The sequence below is a fragment of the Symsagittifera roscoffensis genome, chromosome 4, assembly GCF_963678635.1.
Source record: "Symsagittifera roscoffensis chromosome 4, txSymRosc1.1, whole genome shotgun sequence".
NCBI classification, from domain to species: Eukaryota; Metazoa; Xenacoelomorpha; order Acoela; family Convolutidae; genus Symsagittifera; species Symsagittifera roscoffensis.
In genome coordinates this window covers 52,308,460-52,324,657 of record NC_087065.1, presented here as the reverse complement: position 1 = coordinate 52,324,657, position 16,198 = coordinate 52,308,460, and the positions used below count along the sequence as shown (strand labels likewise).

General features: G+C 35.0%; 1 protein-coding gene across 1 annotated transcript in view; it reads right to left on the bottom strand.

Annotated features, from left to right (window-relative positions):
* Positions 1–11,036, bottom strand: part of LOC134844494 (tyrosine-protein phosphatase non-receptor type 7-like) — a 35,715-nt gene extending 24,679 nt beyond the window's left edge. The window contains exon 1 of the mRNA XM_063861197.1: positions 10,732–11,036. The gene's annotated coding sequence lies outside the window, so the exon portion shown is untranslated. The remainder of the gene's footprint in view (positions 1–10,731) is intronic.
* Between the last annotated feature and the right edge of the window lie 5,162 nt (positions 11,037–16,198).

The window sequence follows — 16,198 nt, the reverse complement described above, 5'->3', positions numbered from 1 at the left end:
CCTGTTTCTATTCAAGTGTTTGGGCAAAAGACTATTAAATGGTAAAGACTTGTTTGCACTCGACACACCGTGTAACTCTTTCAAAAACCCGGGACGGAAAGTGAGAAAATTCTCCGACTCAACAGATAAAGGCGCAATGGGCTATCAGTTTTCACGAACAAGCTCACCCCGCCCCTCACTTATTAACTGTACCCGCAAGGAAGACCAATCCTTTACTCCCTTGCCGCCGACAGAATTCACTGTCTTCTACACCAATTCCAGCGACCGCGACCTGTCGAAGAATTCGACAACGAACTTCTCGATCTGCAAATTACCTGTGCCGCCGGACACACTGAACAGAAAAAATATCAAAAGCCCATCGGAACCATCAACCGAACACCTCAGATAATTACAATAAGCCTTTTCACTTTCTTTTCTCACCACCAACGCCACACTCTTTTAAATTTAATCCATACAAACTTTTTGATTTTGGCATAGTAGTAATAACAAACGCCCAGAACTTTTGATATTTAACTGGTAATTAACAAAATCTTCTATTTATTCTCTTTAATTACAATTAAACATTACTTCAACGTATTAGATGTCAGCCTGAGATTGACAGATATTCAATAAAAGCAACCGAAAAGCGAATGGAATTTTTTGCCAAAATGCTTATCACATCCCATGAAGGCCCAAATCGAATTAAATTATATCTTTTCACAAAACCCAAGATGCAATTTCCAAAAGTTTATCTCCGTCACATCGCCATTCCGATGAACGACTCACTAGCCTTTCGCGTCGGGTGTACTACCCACCACATGGCTTGATGGCGGATGTGGGTTTCTTCACATACAGTTATCTTACTGCGCTGCAGACCCTCAGAAATTAGGCCTTTCCGCGCGCGAGCACTAAAACAGCGGGTTTTATCAGTATATTGCTGGCAAGGGAAGCCTCAATGGACTCCAGCTCCAGATCAACGACGGAAAGACGGCGGCCCGACTCTAAACGATAACGTGAGCGCTATGACAGCGAGGAATAACGAGAGAAAGAACAAAAAAAGAGAAAAATTTAGATAAGATAACTCTTTTGATGTGCATTTACAAATTTATATTGCATGCCACAATTTTAACCTTAACATTTGTTATTCAGTCCCACAAAATAGAGCTAGCTAAAACTAAGCAGGCCAGGAAAAAGCGTAAATTGCATTCAACTATTAGTTAGATCAACATATCTCTCAAGGCCGAGCGTCTAAGACTTTTGTCCCACACAATAAACACCAAGGCTCGATTCCCGCGAGAAACCTTGTCCATTTTCCATACACCAAAAACACTGTAAAAAACAGGCACAAAAAAACAAGACATTTTGCAATAATAATTTTTGGGAAATGCTCAGGGCTCTCCCCATAGCCTAGTTGATAGTGCATGCGCCCAACACGACATAGACCCCGGTTCAAATCCAAAACAAGGCGGCTTTTGTTTTTTCAAAAGTCGCGGAGTATCAAAAATCTAGGGTTCCTTTTGTTAAAATCCGTTCAAAATGTCTTTTATAAAAAAATCCCTTGAAAAAGCCCTTAATGGTTGCAAAATATCACCACCATATTACGGAGCTACTAAATAAATATCCTTAATCTTCAACTCAGAACTGTAATTTACCTTGCAGAAAACAGAACGTTTTGGAGGAACCGAGAAAAAAGACTGGTATAAATAAGAGTTCATCCCTAACAACATAACAATAACACCAAGATAATAGCAACATTATCATACAATGTTTTAACACTTGTTGCTCCTTTCCAACACAAGGATTTAACGTTCGTTCTTAAATTCCTCATTAGCTTTGACTGCTCTTACAAAAGATATAGATCTTAAGTGGAATCTAGAGACAACTGCAAAATCCTCGGATTGAGATCAAATAGTGAAAAATTGAGTTGAACCTTTTAGATGAATGGAATGAACTAAAATGTCACTGGATTCCACTAACAAATCTAGTGATAATGTTCAAGCAATTTGATATTCTCAGCCCAATTCATCAACGGCAAGTGTGATGTAACATTTGAGCATTTAGAATTGGTTCCGTTTTAAGGACTAGTTCAGGACTAAATTTTGGATTTAGGCCTAGCTGAGAACTTAGGACTCTGATAATTGTTCCGACCACTCTCATAGAGTGCGAAGGAACTCTGGACTAGGGTCCGTATTTAATTTTTTTCCAGCCAATGATGACTACATCAAGGAAAGCTCGTACAGGTAAGACGAAGTATCATATTAACTCCCTTGGTATTCTATTTTTAAAAAAGTTGTCTCAGTTTCAAGAAAAAGAGGTCGGATTTTTTTTGTTTGACAGACTAAACTAGAGGGTAACTAAACTTGAGTAGAGGGTAAATAAACGAAGTATCATATTAACTCCCTTGGTATTCTATTTTTAAAAACGTTGTCTCAGTTTCAAGAAGAAGAGGTCGGAATTTTTTGTCTGACAGACTAAACTTGAGGGTAAAGAGATTGATGAACGTGAAAACTGTTTATATGTAAAATATATATATATATATATATATATATATATATATATATATATATATATATATATATATATATATATATATATAAAAACACAAAGGAATTATATGCAACCATAGAAATTGACGAAGGCGTCAAACAATTTATATATCATAACTTGAACAATTTAAAAACAAAACCAACTTAAATATTCTTTTTTATACAAAAAAAAACGTGCTTTTGAAACAAATATATTTAAGTTTATTGAAAACCTAAATTATGCCAAAAAACGTCTCGCGAAAAAAAAAGAGCAGTCGTATCTAGAGACCAGAAGACCAGATATGCAACGACTGGGACTACCTTCATAGCAACAAAACATTAGGTTAGAACTGAATTTTTTTAAAAAGTGAATAGAGCCGCATTCATGAAGGGTGAATTAGAGCAGTATTATTTGAAGGTCACATACTTGACATAACCCTGCCATCAATCGAGAAATTCAAACTTCATAGGGTCGAAATACTGTCTACTTTGGAGTCGAGAATTGCAAACTCAGCGAGAACACAGATCACCCCACCATCGGGTTGGGAATTTCAAAATTTGAATTTTTTATTCATGTTTTTTGAAAATGTCTGAAAATTCCTAAAAAGTCATATCTCAAATTGAAAATGGTTTGAGCAACCACATTTGGAGGCAAAATTTACATCCCTGAGATTACCCTACAGATTCTGAAAAAATTATTAACAAACGTCATATCTCGAAAACTTTACGGATTTGGGAAGTCAAAATTCGCGTTAAGATTCTCAACCCCAGAGACTACCTTGACGAACCCGTTTGCAAATCATGGGAGTTTCTTGACAGCAACCAACTATAGGGTTGAGAACTTCATATTTTGTGACGTTACAACACCAAGCGTTTTGAAAACGTTTGAAACATTATAAAAACATCATATTTCGAACACCGAGGCGAAGCTGAGCTTCGCACACCTTGCGATACAAATAAGAATGAAAATGATTAAAAACAAACTGAAAGAATTAAAAACAAACCGTTTTTGTCAATGAAAATTCTAACAGAAGTCCAAAATATGCAGAACAAAATTGCCTGCACCATTGGAAAGTCTAAAAAGAGCTTTGGGAATGCTATACGAAAGGCAAATTTACAAAAGGATAATCTAAACTAGCCAAAATTTTCTACTTGCAAAAAGAGAAACAGGTATCAACTGGAATCGAACTCCCGGGCTTAGTCATCTCAAGCAAAGAGGTTACAGTAACTTGAATTGAAGCTGAACCATCGAGCAACGGGAACCAAGCCGACAAAAAGACGATAATACGAAAAAGTACAAAAACTCTAGTACAAAAGTACTAGTTTGCAAAAAAAAGGCCCCGGCCGGATTCGAACTGCAAGCCGTTGCCGCCTCAAGCTAATCTTTCACCTCCACGCCAGATGCACCGGATGGTTGATTGGATTTAAATTTATAATTACCAAGCGGTAACAAAGCCGAAAATACCGCAGCAGAAAAAAAAATCATGCCGAAAAAAAATCATAAAATTTTTCACTTGTAAAAATACACAGAGGCACAAGAACTTTTTTCGGTCCTAACAACGCAATAAGAGGCCACTAAGTCGATATTAGTTGAGCCGAAAATTTTTAAGCCGATGAATAAGACAAAAAAAGTGAAATTTTGACAAATCGAGCTGCTAAAATTACCACCACTGTGAAAAGCAAAATTCGATTCAGCCGAAAGTTTAAAATTCTTAAAGCAACGGCAGTGAAAACTTCTTGCAGCTAAAATAAACGATTCTTAGATGTGGCAACTAAGCCGACAAAACATAAGCAGACAAACAGTAGGCCAAAATATTTGAACCGGAATATTTAGTTTGGAAAAACTGGTCCTGGTCAGATTCGAATCAAGGACCTTTGCCGTTCCATGCGCATTCGTTACCACCAGGATAAGTGAGCAAGATACACTACAAAATTTGGTATCATTATGAACCAAGGTACATCAGGAATACAATGGGTCTTGAAAAAAACTCTAGAATCCTATTATAATACCCTCGCTTATCGCATGGGTAAAAAAATTGAGCAGTCATAATTGGAAGCAAGATGGGTTGAGCAAAGTAGAAGCAAGAAGCTTAGAGGTTAGGCAAAGTTTTTGTGACAATTTTTGAAAACATCTAAAAAGCCACAAAAATCGCCATATATCAAAAACTGAAAATATTTGGGTTATTTTTCTGGAGGCCAGTTTTTCGAAAGAACCATGAACGTGCCACACCATAGGGTTTGCTAATTTCCAATTTGGTGAAATTAAGACTGAAATAAAAGCATAGAAAACTGCGTTTCAACCGTTGCAAAAAAAATTGCAATTTCAGCAGGTCAATACAGAGAAAAAATTTTTGTATGCGTCAAGTGAAAAGTCCGCTGAAAAATGTAGAGAATGATGTATAGATAGACAGATGGCTGAATCCCATCTTTACAATACGTTGAACTCTCCTCACCTCCCATACTGGCATCATAGCTACAGTCTTACATTCGGGCCTCAAAATTAGCCCAGCATACATAAACGAGAAAATCGTAACATTTCTTACGCATTGCACTATACGATATAGCTTAAATGTGCAAAAATTCTTTTGTTAAACATGTGAAAATTATGCGTTGAAAACACTTACACATGGGGAGCTAGTGAAGCCCGTATTTAAATATATAATATATTTGGCAAAAAATGAAGAAAAAAAAACTGGCCTCCCAAGTCCAATTTATTTGCATTCTCAACGTTATTTTGCATTCTCAACGTTATTTTACATATAGTTACCGCTCTTTTTTGTGTTTTTCGCGTAATTTTTAGGTTCAATTGATTTTCAACAAAGCCCATCGGTTATACAACGACGTATATTTGCCGCAGCCTTGTGAATGATGTAATGTAGCACCTATTGCAAACCTAATCAACCACCTACTTTTCATCTTAAACAATTTTTAACCAAAATTATTGTCGACTACACCTTACATTCCAAAATAGCCCTTTCAGAAACTCTTTTTCGGAAAAAAGTTTAATTGATAGTAATTATGATTCCATAGAGCTGAACAATGTTGGACTATCACAACCAACTATTGGATCAGACTGACTGTTTAAGTCGCGAAAACATTTTTGCGAATACAACGTGTAAATTCTAATGCAAGTTAAAACTAAGGTAAGTTATTGGCTTCCGATGCAGAATGTATTAGCCTTTGTCAGTGGGTTCCACATTGAAGAAGTTTGCAAATAGCGCGCCAGTAACATCAATGTTTAATCTATTAAACAGTGGATTCCACTCCAACAAAGATAAACGGAAAGAAGACTCCGCACAAAAGCCTATGAGTACAACAAAGCATGAGATTCTGGGAGCTCAATTATCTCAAAGAGATGTCAAAAAGGGTAAAGCAAACAAAAAGACCGAAAGAAAGATCAACCACTAAATACCATTGAATGAGAAATCGCTATTGATTCCTAAGATAATATACCCTGGATAGGCTCGGAAATGCAGCCAAAACTTAATTGGCCTGACAATAAGTAAACACAGTTGCCGATGACAGTCATTCAAATAAAAAGTAGCACTTTAACGTCTCCATGTCCCACCGATTCAGTAAAATTTTGCTTTGATGAACCCCAGAAAAACGGGAATTCCACGAGCTCGTTAATCGAGATCAGAAGAAACGCGAGCATCGACGTTTCGAAGGAAACGATAATGAACAAAACCGATGAGAAATAGAACGATGGCCAATTTATTCCTGGGGAAAAGATACGTTTTATAAAGGTAAAATTTTTTGGACGAGCCAGATAATGACTGGCTCATCCAAAAAAACCTTGAATTCAACTTGATTCCACTCTCACAAGGTCAACAGCCAACACATAGAGTTAAGACTGAAGGAAAAGTATCTTAGGGACCATCGGACGGATCCCCCGAAAGGAATCGAAGTGTGAAACGAAAACCAGAATTGTGATCAACTAGTGCGAACAATATACATCTCTGGACATCATTTAAACACGACTACAGGTGATTTGGAAAGCTAAGTCATCCGAATTATATCATCGCCATCAGAACTTTCAAATAGCACAAAAATCATAGAAAATACCCCCTTTCAGTCGGTTCTGAAACGTTAAGTTAATCTTGTAAAATTCAATTAGCAATGAGAGCTGAAGCGTTGATCAGATATCCCCTATAACGGATAAAAGACGTACGGCACTTAGCCAGAGATCATAACTTTGGAAGATGACCCTGACAAGGTCAACAAAAAAACAATCAATACCTACTGCTTCCACAAAGAAAGCTCCCGCCTCGATTTGATCTCAACCGTGGGGATGTCCATTTTAAACTAAAATTCAAATTAATTCAAGTTTTCATTTAAAAATTTCAATTTGTTTAAACGCAAAACTATAAACAAACTCCAATTAAATGAAAATTTGAATTTAAATCAATCAATTTAGATTGAAAAATATTTTGATTGCTCGAGCAGGATTCGATTCGGCGCCAAAATACATTACGTTAATTAAAAAGCAAACAAACGGAGTTTCCACCACAAAATTGATGAAAACTTTGTTGCGAATAGATATGCCTGACAAAATTGCTTTCGATTTTTTTTTCAAAACTGCGAGAAGTACCCAAAATTGGCAAACAAACCAAAAGTTAAATCATTTCCGAAAAATGATCTGCTCACTGTTGACTTAAGTAAAAAGACCAGTGAAGGTTGCCGTTTTCGCAAGATTGAGCTCACATAACTGAAGTGACAGCAATGACTCTAACGGACAGCAAAGTATCCGAGAAGAATGAGCATGCTCATAACGTTTTTCCGGGACGTTCGCACTGCAGAAAACCAATACAAAAAACGAAACAAAACCTGTCAACAGCAGCATCATACCAACGTGTCAATAGTGTGGAGCAGACGAGAAAACTGTTCAATTGGCTGTTGCAAGTCGGTCTGCATTACACAAAGCCCTCAACCGATTAAAAACTGAGCGACCATTGGTGCCACCAGAACTGCTGTCTTTTCGGCAGTGAAAAGACTATCCCGAAATTGTTAATAACAGTAATCTAGACAACATCAGCGCTCTTCAGGCTCACTGCCCTTTCTGACTGTGCAATGGTACATTCAAAGTTGCCCAAAAGTGCAGTTTTTTTTGTGTTTTTTTATACCATTTGCAGACAACTGGCCGGATTTCATCTGTCATTAGTCTACACATCGTTTCCAAACAAACGTCAATGCTGACCAAAAATTCTTGAATGGTTCATCAACATTTAAAGATAGCCCTACGCTGATCGTTGCTGACCAAACAGATAAGCCATGAAAGGCTGCGATTTTCACTTATACAAGGACTTCAATTATAAGGTTACTGAAGTCAGACTTAAGCTAATTTAAGCAATCAACTAAAAACTTTTTGACCAAAAACATCGGATAACTTGAAACAGCGAAAGAGAGAATAATTAGAGCTATGTGAGCGTTTATAAACTTGAATTCAGTAGCGTCTAATTTTCAACGCAGTTACACCAATAGGAAATAATTAGAAGAAAAATCCCAGACCCCATATTCCTAATGTAATCAAAAAACAACTCACGGCTTTTAAGACTTTAAAAAATGCCATCGAGATTTTATAATGTATAATAGGGTTCCCGGCACGCTAGATGGCTGATGTTTTTGACAATGCGAGAGGCAAAATAAACCCTTCTCCCTCGCCCGCCCCCATTATTGCCTTGGCCTGGCCTTGGGCGGTCTTATTCCTAGAGCGTTTTTTTTTTGAATTTCAGTAACAATTTTGTGGACTTTTCTATCAGATTTGTTCAGCATTGCATATTAAAGAGCTTACACTATCCAATTAATTGTAGCTACTTCGCGATTGTTGATTTTTGTACGTTCATAGCATAGTATCGACGCATTAAAAGTCTGAGCAAAACGACGCATTAAAAGTTTTGAGATATTTTCCACTTTGAACAAACAAACTTTAAGTTGCTTCGATAATTTATGCGCGCGCGACAATTACTCTTTGATCAAATCTACTGGTCCTTTGATCTGTTCTGAAATATTATATCTAGGATTTTTCAAAGAGATGAAGTAAATGATACTTGCTTTAAATATAGATTAAAACTGCGTAGATTTGAACAGCTTAGGGTAGATTGAAATATAGGAAAGGATAGTATGGGATAGATGATGGAAACCATTTGAATCAATTTCGATTACAATTCAGTCGGATTCCTTCTTACGTTTTATTGTTCCAACTTTCGTAACGAAAGTAACGGAATATTTGTGCTCGGGGTGGGTTTTTTTCTTCAGACAAATTTCGACTTTTTAACTAGCCATTTTTGACGGAATCTTTTGTATATAATTCGAAAACTATTGTTGTACTGAGCTTAAAATTGAAAAGATATCTCATCTGTGATCATTTTTCGTATAGTTATGGGGGTTTAAAGATTGCCATTTTGGCCAATTTGGGACAATTAACGCGCGATATATTTCGCGCTATTAACGCGTAAGCGGAGGGTTAATCCGTCTTAGAAATCGTTCCAAATTGGTTGAAAGAAACTTATTTGCCATAATTGATTTGTTACAAGGAACGAAATTTATCCTTTTCTTCTTTATATGGCGCGTGGGGGATGATTTTCATTAAAAAATTTCAAATTTTAGAAAAAAAAAATTTTTTTTTGTTTTATTGCATTTAACTTTTTAATGTTATTACTGCTCCATAGAACTTAAAAGGCACTCGGAACATTCAGGGCTTCGCCCTGATATGAGCAGTCTTGTTCTGTTAATTCCGAACAAAGAATCTTAGGTTAGATGATTGTCAAACATCTTTTTAACTTACTCCAATTCAACTTACTCAAAATACCCGTATTGAGCAAAGAAGCGTTTAACTGGTGGCAAAACAACTCGCGCACTTTTCCCCCACAAAATAAAATGTTTTTTTTTTTTACCTTTTTAGCTGAAAATGTTGGATCATAAATTGAACTCAATAGTCTCAAGACTACAAGGATAACAAATAACAACAAGAGAAAAAAACCAATGAAAAGCATCCTAATGGCACCTAAAGAGATTATTCGGCTAGCTGCTACAAAAATTTGCCGGCACAATCACAAAAAATTGTAATTTTTTAACGGTTTAATTGAAGAAAAATTTCTGACTACCCACCATTTATAAACATTTTCTCATTTTGATTTAAGATTCAACATTTATTCATTTTGAAATTAAATGTTTTAGACGACATCTTGGCCATTTTGCATCGAAAAAGACACTATTTTCCTGGCCTTTATTGAAAAAAATTTTAAGAAAAAAAAACAACTCGATGCAAAAACCTACAAAATTTTGGCCTCAAAGCATTTCAAGCACCAACAAAACTGCTCATATCAAGGCGAAGCCCTGAGAGTACCGACTGCCTTTTAAGGTCTATAGAGTAGTAATAACATGACAAAATCAAATGTAATAAAATTAAAATGAAAATCAATTATGGCAAATACGCTTCCTTCAACCAATTTGGAACGATTTTTAAGACGAAATAAATCCCCGCTTACGCATTGACAGCGCGAAATATATGGCGCGTTAATTGTCCCAGATTGGCCAAAATGGCAACCCTTGAAGTCCCATAACTAACAAAAAACGATCACAGGTGAAATATCTTTTCAACTTTAAGCTCAAGACAGCAATACATTTTAATTGTTAAAAAAATTCTGTTAAAAATGGCTAGTTTTAAAGTCGAAATTTGTCAAAAAAAAACGACCACGAGCACAAATATTCCGTTACTTTCGTTACGAAAGTACGAGCAATAACAAACACTAGTTACTCTCATTGTCTTTGATTATTACAGTAAGGAAAAAACGAATCCTAGCAAACAAAAACTCTTTGCTTTTGCTTTTATTGACGGCGTTTTCTTTCTTTTTGCTCTTAGAAAATGATAGGAAAAAACTCGTAAACTGGAATTTAAAACGTGAGGTTGCTTCCAACCCTAGGAAAATCAACCTTCGAAAGTATATATTTCAGTTAAGCTTCGAAATGGTTATCCTGCAAATAAAGTAGAATTTTTTAATAAAAATTTAAAATGGAACCTCGATTGATTCAAAGATACGAGTATTTTTAAAAATATTTAATATTTCAGTTCTATATAAAATACGCGACTCAGTATTCCTTCCTTCAAAGTATTTTTTTCAAGTTTTTGATGAACATGAAGAAGAATCGAACCCCTTCGAAAAAAAATACAAAATGTTAAACGCCAAATTATTGACAAACAAATCATGAAGCTCAAAGTTGGACTTACCACACGCTAGACACCATTTGTTGAATTTTAAAACTGCTTATCAGTAACAGCGCGAGACCTCGTTAAAGAATAAAATTTATTCAGAAAACGAAGGCACATTTCAAATGAAGGTACCAATTGTTCTCAAATAAGACTTCAAAACAAAATTTACTCAATTATAAAGCATGTACCAATCTATTTCAAAGTGCGACCGAATGGCTTGCCAACAAAGAAAAACTAATTATATAAGCGAAAAGATTTGCGCGTTTTATATGAAGCAATACATAAATTTCTTCATCTATGTGTGACTGCATAAAACGAGGCCAGTTGAGTAAAAAACGCATAGAAAAATACGTTTACTTTATACAAACAATAGATGGAACTTAAGCTCTGAATCTGAAACCATATGTGCATATTATAATATAATAAAATGTGATTTAGTGATCTTGACTCGCTATAGCTCAGAGCAAATGTTCAGTTTGAAAGAATTCTCCATGCGTCAATTTCACAGTTGTACGGAAGGTATTTTCAAGAGAAACTTGAAGAAAAAATACCTCAGAATGCTTACAATTATTGATTTGAAAATTCTTTCGTTTTTATTGTAATTGGAAAGAAAAAATTTGACTTTCAATAGGAAAACTTAAAATCACGTAGAAACTGATAGGGTTTCCAGAATGCTTAATCAGTGACATCGTTGTGCTGAAACTAACTCAACTTGAGAGAAATAGTGGTAGCCAGAATCAATTTGTAACTTTTGTAATTCAAATTGTAACTCAAGTTGTAACACAAAACAACGCCATACTTTTTTTGATGTTTTGGTTTTCATATTGAACCGCTACTTTCATTTGTGTACACAGATTTTACCAGCGAGATCCCTAATGGACCCTTTTCACAACTACCCCTCCGTAGTTGTTGATTTAGGGGGTGGTACGCTTCCCTTTGCCCCCTCAGGAAGTCGAAACCATTGCCCAAATCAACACAACATCAACGCAACCCTTGTGGTGAAATCAACTCCCAGTAAGTTAATTTGCGAGGAAGTACTCACCAAAAATGAAAACAGGTGTAAAATGAAGCGCAAAAACGGGTGACTTCGATTCTTTTCTTCTACGGATATTGAACAGCAAAAAATGAAAAAATGTACGAATATTTTACACCAAAAATTTTTTTAAAAAAATGTACAGATATTTTACATCAAAAAATGAAGCCTAAAAATGGGTGTAAATTTTCTATTTTTGCTTTGTACGGATATTTTAAGCCAGCACTGTTTTCAATTAGATTCCGAAAGTTCATAGAATCATACAATTTAACAAAATCTTCTCAGCTAGGAACACATACAAATCTAAAGCGACAAATCATGTAAATTTTTAGGAAACATTATTTGATCATTACTTTAAAGCTACGTTTGTTAATTTATGGATATCGACTGCAGTCTGTGAGTCTTTTAATTCAACAATCCTGTGAGTCCCACGAATTTCTATAGATTTGAATTTGTCATGTTTTGAGCTGCGTTTTCTAACAATTTATGCACTTTCATGTAATGTTTCTTCATATAAGACCTAGTTTTCAATTTAGTTTGACAAATTTGACAAGTCATAATCAAATCGGCGCCTCCGAGGTGCTTCAATTTGTAATGAATCTTAAGACTTCCTTTTTGGGTGGCAATATACGGACACATAGCACATGCTAAATCAGCTCCGATGTCAGGCATCAAGTTAAGGTCCTTCAGCGCAGTTTGGACGTCTTTGCGAGCTATCGGCTCAATGAGACGCTTCGACTTTCGCTCACTTGCACTCTCAACGGGCGAGCATGTCTTGCGCTTCAAACACTTTTTCACGCTACTCAACATCTGACTGCGGTTGTTTGCGTCCTCAAAGTGATCAGAGAGAGAAAAGTGGATTTGACCGAAAGTAAGGGAAGTTGCAGCATCTATGATGAGCGATTGGACTGAATTAATCTGCGCCAAGATATGTTCCAGTCTATCCACGTCCAAGTGCACAGAAAAGTCGAGTGATTTTAACGTCATTGTTTATAAGACAAAGAGAAAGCTCAAGATTATCTAAAAGCTTGATCAAAATTTCGGTATCGTTACTTTAAAAAACTACGCGTGATGTTATGAAAAAGCTAAAAACTTGTCATAAAAATTGATCACTAGTTAGCGAAAATAGCCAATCGAAGATTGGAAAAGAGCAATGAACGCAACTAAACGAGACTTTCGAATTTCTAAGCAAAAATAGATGCCCTTTAAGCAATTAGAATTTCTAGAACGATTTATGAATGGTGCTTTTTTGATAACATTAACCCAACTTGAGAAATCTGGATCAACAGCTAAAGTTTTTATTCCGCTGGAAATCTTAAAATTAATTCCACTTTCGAAACTGGAAATCGTTCACGTTTTTTCGCGCCATTTCCACGTTCCTATTTGGAGAGTGCTACTTCCGTCACTTTCAGCAGATGATTTTGAATTGAACTCAAAAAGTGCATATATACCTAAGTGCATTTATTTGGGTATCAATATGTGTGAATGCACATCTGTAGTTATAAAAGCATTTAAAAATTTTTTCCTAAAACAAAAAAATCACCAAGACTATATAAGAATCTTCACTACGTTCATTACAAATTTAAAAACTTTCAGCCATAGTGGAGGATCGACATACAGATCTTAAAAATCTTAATCTATTCAGTAATAAACTACACTATATGAAATCGTAGCAGAATCTAAACCAAGTCGTATTAAATAACAGCCGAGTTGTTCATCCGAGATATCATTGACCCATTGATAGGGATCTGCAATTGTAATCGGTCGCCGGTAATCTATTTAAGGATATCAAGGCATATTACCAATAGCGTGGGACGAGGAGGGGTTTCGGCGCCTTTTTATTACATAGGGGTTTGACCGACTGATTGCCAAATAAGGTAATTCTAATGCTACTGAATAGCTCGGAAATTGAAAACGATTCAACAAATTAGGTCGAAAAAGTCTTCAAAAAAGGTCAATTTGTCTGTTGATCCATATATTTTATTTCTCTTTTCGTTTTCAGATTAATAAGACATAAAGAAGACTACGCTTCGATGGATGATGACCTTTAATTCGTTATATTTGATGCATTCCACATTTAGTCCGACCCAAAAAGGAAATGCTTATCACCGCCATGAGAGGTGATCTATTTTTTAATCAGTTTAAGTTTCACTTGAAAAAAGAAAAACCAGAGCTCTATTTTGCGATTATTTCAGATTACCATTCTGAAAGACCAATTCTGTCTAATTCAATTTTCCATTTTATATAGTGGCCAAGTGGGTGTTTTCATTAACAGCCAGATAATTGTTCCGTGATGATAACTTTTTTCATGGTGACAACGCAATACATTCAAATAAATTTAGTTAGTTCTGCAGATAAATGATTCAAACAACCGTTGAATTCAGACGAAATTTTTCAAATATTATTCCAAAACTTCTAATGGAGAAACAAAAAAGTTCGAATCATCAAAAAATCAGAAATAAAAACACAGTCAACTGAAGCCTTTATCGCACATGGAATTTCTTTCAAATTTCATATCAATTCACCGGCGTAAAGACAAGGGCACCTGATTCCACAGGCAATGCCGAAAACTCAATTTCCAAGCGTTCTTTTCTAATTAAACATTCAAAAGGTCTTTTTGTATAGCCCACGAAACAATAAAACTAATATTAATTTAATTTTACCTATATTTTGCTTGGAAGTTCAAATCTCAATAATCCGCAAAATTGAGCACAAAACTTCCATCAAAACTAGTAAGTGTGTGAAAAACAAATTTGAATAGCAATTTACAAAAAGGAGAAAACAAATAGTGAGAGCTTTTAAAAAATCTTCAGTTGACTTAGAAAAAAACCGGTTATTCAGAAAAAAAATGAGAAATAAATTTTCGAAAATATCGAAAATATAATGGTTATGTAGAAATCGAACCCAAAACCGCCATACTGAACCTCAGTCGCCAGATTGACCGCGCCAGAGAGGCGTAGATTAACTGCAAATTGTCTTTAATATACTGCGAATAAACAAAATCAATACACCAAAATTCCCATCTACGCTGATATGTGAAATTAACCTCGATTTCAAAGCTTTTACTTTTAAATACAGGTGCAGAAAAATAACACTAAGCTACGCTTTCGCTCATTTGTGCAAAAGGGCATATTCTATATACAGGCGAAGCCGAGTATCACATTAATTGCTATACAGAAAATCAAATCACCACAAATTTAAACAAGGATAGCCGGTTACTGTGCAAGTAGCACATAAAGTTCCAATCAAACTTAAGAAATACAAAAAAAAACTTGTTTTTTTTACAAGTTGGTGTCGTTTTTTTGTTTCTGCATGTTATGATAAAAAACCTAAGCAAAAATAGAATTTAGGAGAGGCACAGTAAAATAGGTCAATTGGAAACCAGTTTTTGAAAAATATCACTAGAAAACGAAAAAAAAATTTAAAAAATCAAAATTTATAAAAATTTTTGCAAAAACTTTTTGAATTTTCAGGTTTTTGATTCCCAAAATTGCAGCTAATAACTCCAGAAATTACCTTTATTTGAATAAAACTAAGTTTTCACGGCTGAAAACTTCGTTTTATATGGGGTCACCTTATTAGCATATGGGGTCACGTTATTAGCTCGAAATTAGACCAAATATCAAAACTCCAAATCGGTTTTTCTCAACACTGTGAAAAAAATTTCAACAGTTTTAAATTTCGTTCGAATCACGACTGAAAGGGCTTTAATATAATATATCACTCATCCCAGTCCGATGATTATTGCGTACCTGATTTTGCGTGGAAAACAAAAAGCAAAAAAAACTAAAATACCCGAAAACAAAGTTCCTCCCAATTTTCAATGGTCGGAACAAAATAAAATTACCAAAAATATAGCCATTGACAAAACGGTGCATTTTTCCAGCTTCTTTTAAGTTGAGACATCAATAAAAATCCAGAAGGAATTCAAAATATAATGCAAAACTCAAAGAAAGCAAAAAGAAAGTTAACTAAAGAAAAAAGTATAGAAAAACAATTGAAACATTATCTCTACAAGTTTGCAAATTTTCTAATTGCATTGAATGATATTTAAAAACACTTTTAAAAACATTGGAAGTCATTTACCGAGCGGCAACTAAGGCGACCTTTAGGAGACATTAAAAATTTTCGAAAAAAAAATTACTGGAGTAGAATTTAAGTTCCATAGCTTATCCTTCTATAATAAACCTGCTCGTTTGCTTTTATCGCTCAAAATTGAACTGAAGCTGAAACAATTGTCAACCAAATTTTCTCGACACTAAAACAACTTTAGGAAATTTTTTAAAGTTCAAAATACGACTGAGAAAGCTTTAATATGATATATCACTCGAATCATTCCGATTATTTTTGCGAAATTCACTATAAATTATTAAAACTTATTCCCAAAAGGGTGCTAAAAAGACTTTGTATTTGTATAAATTTAAAGTTTCATGGCTTATCCTTCTAAAATAA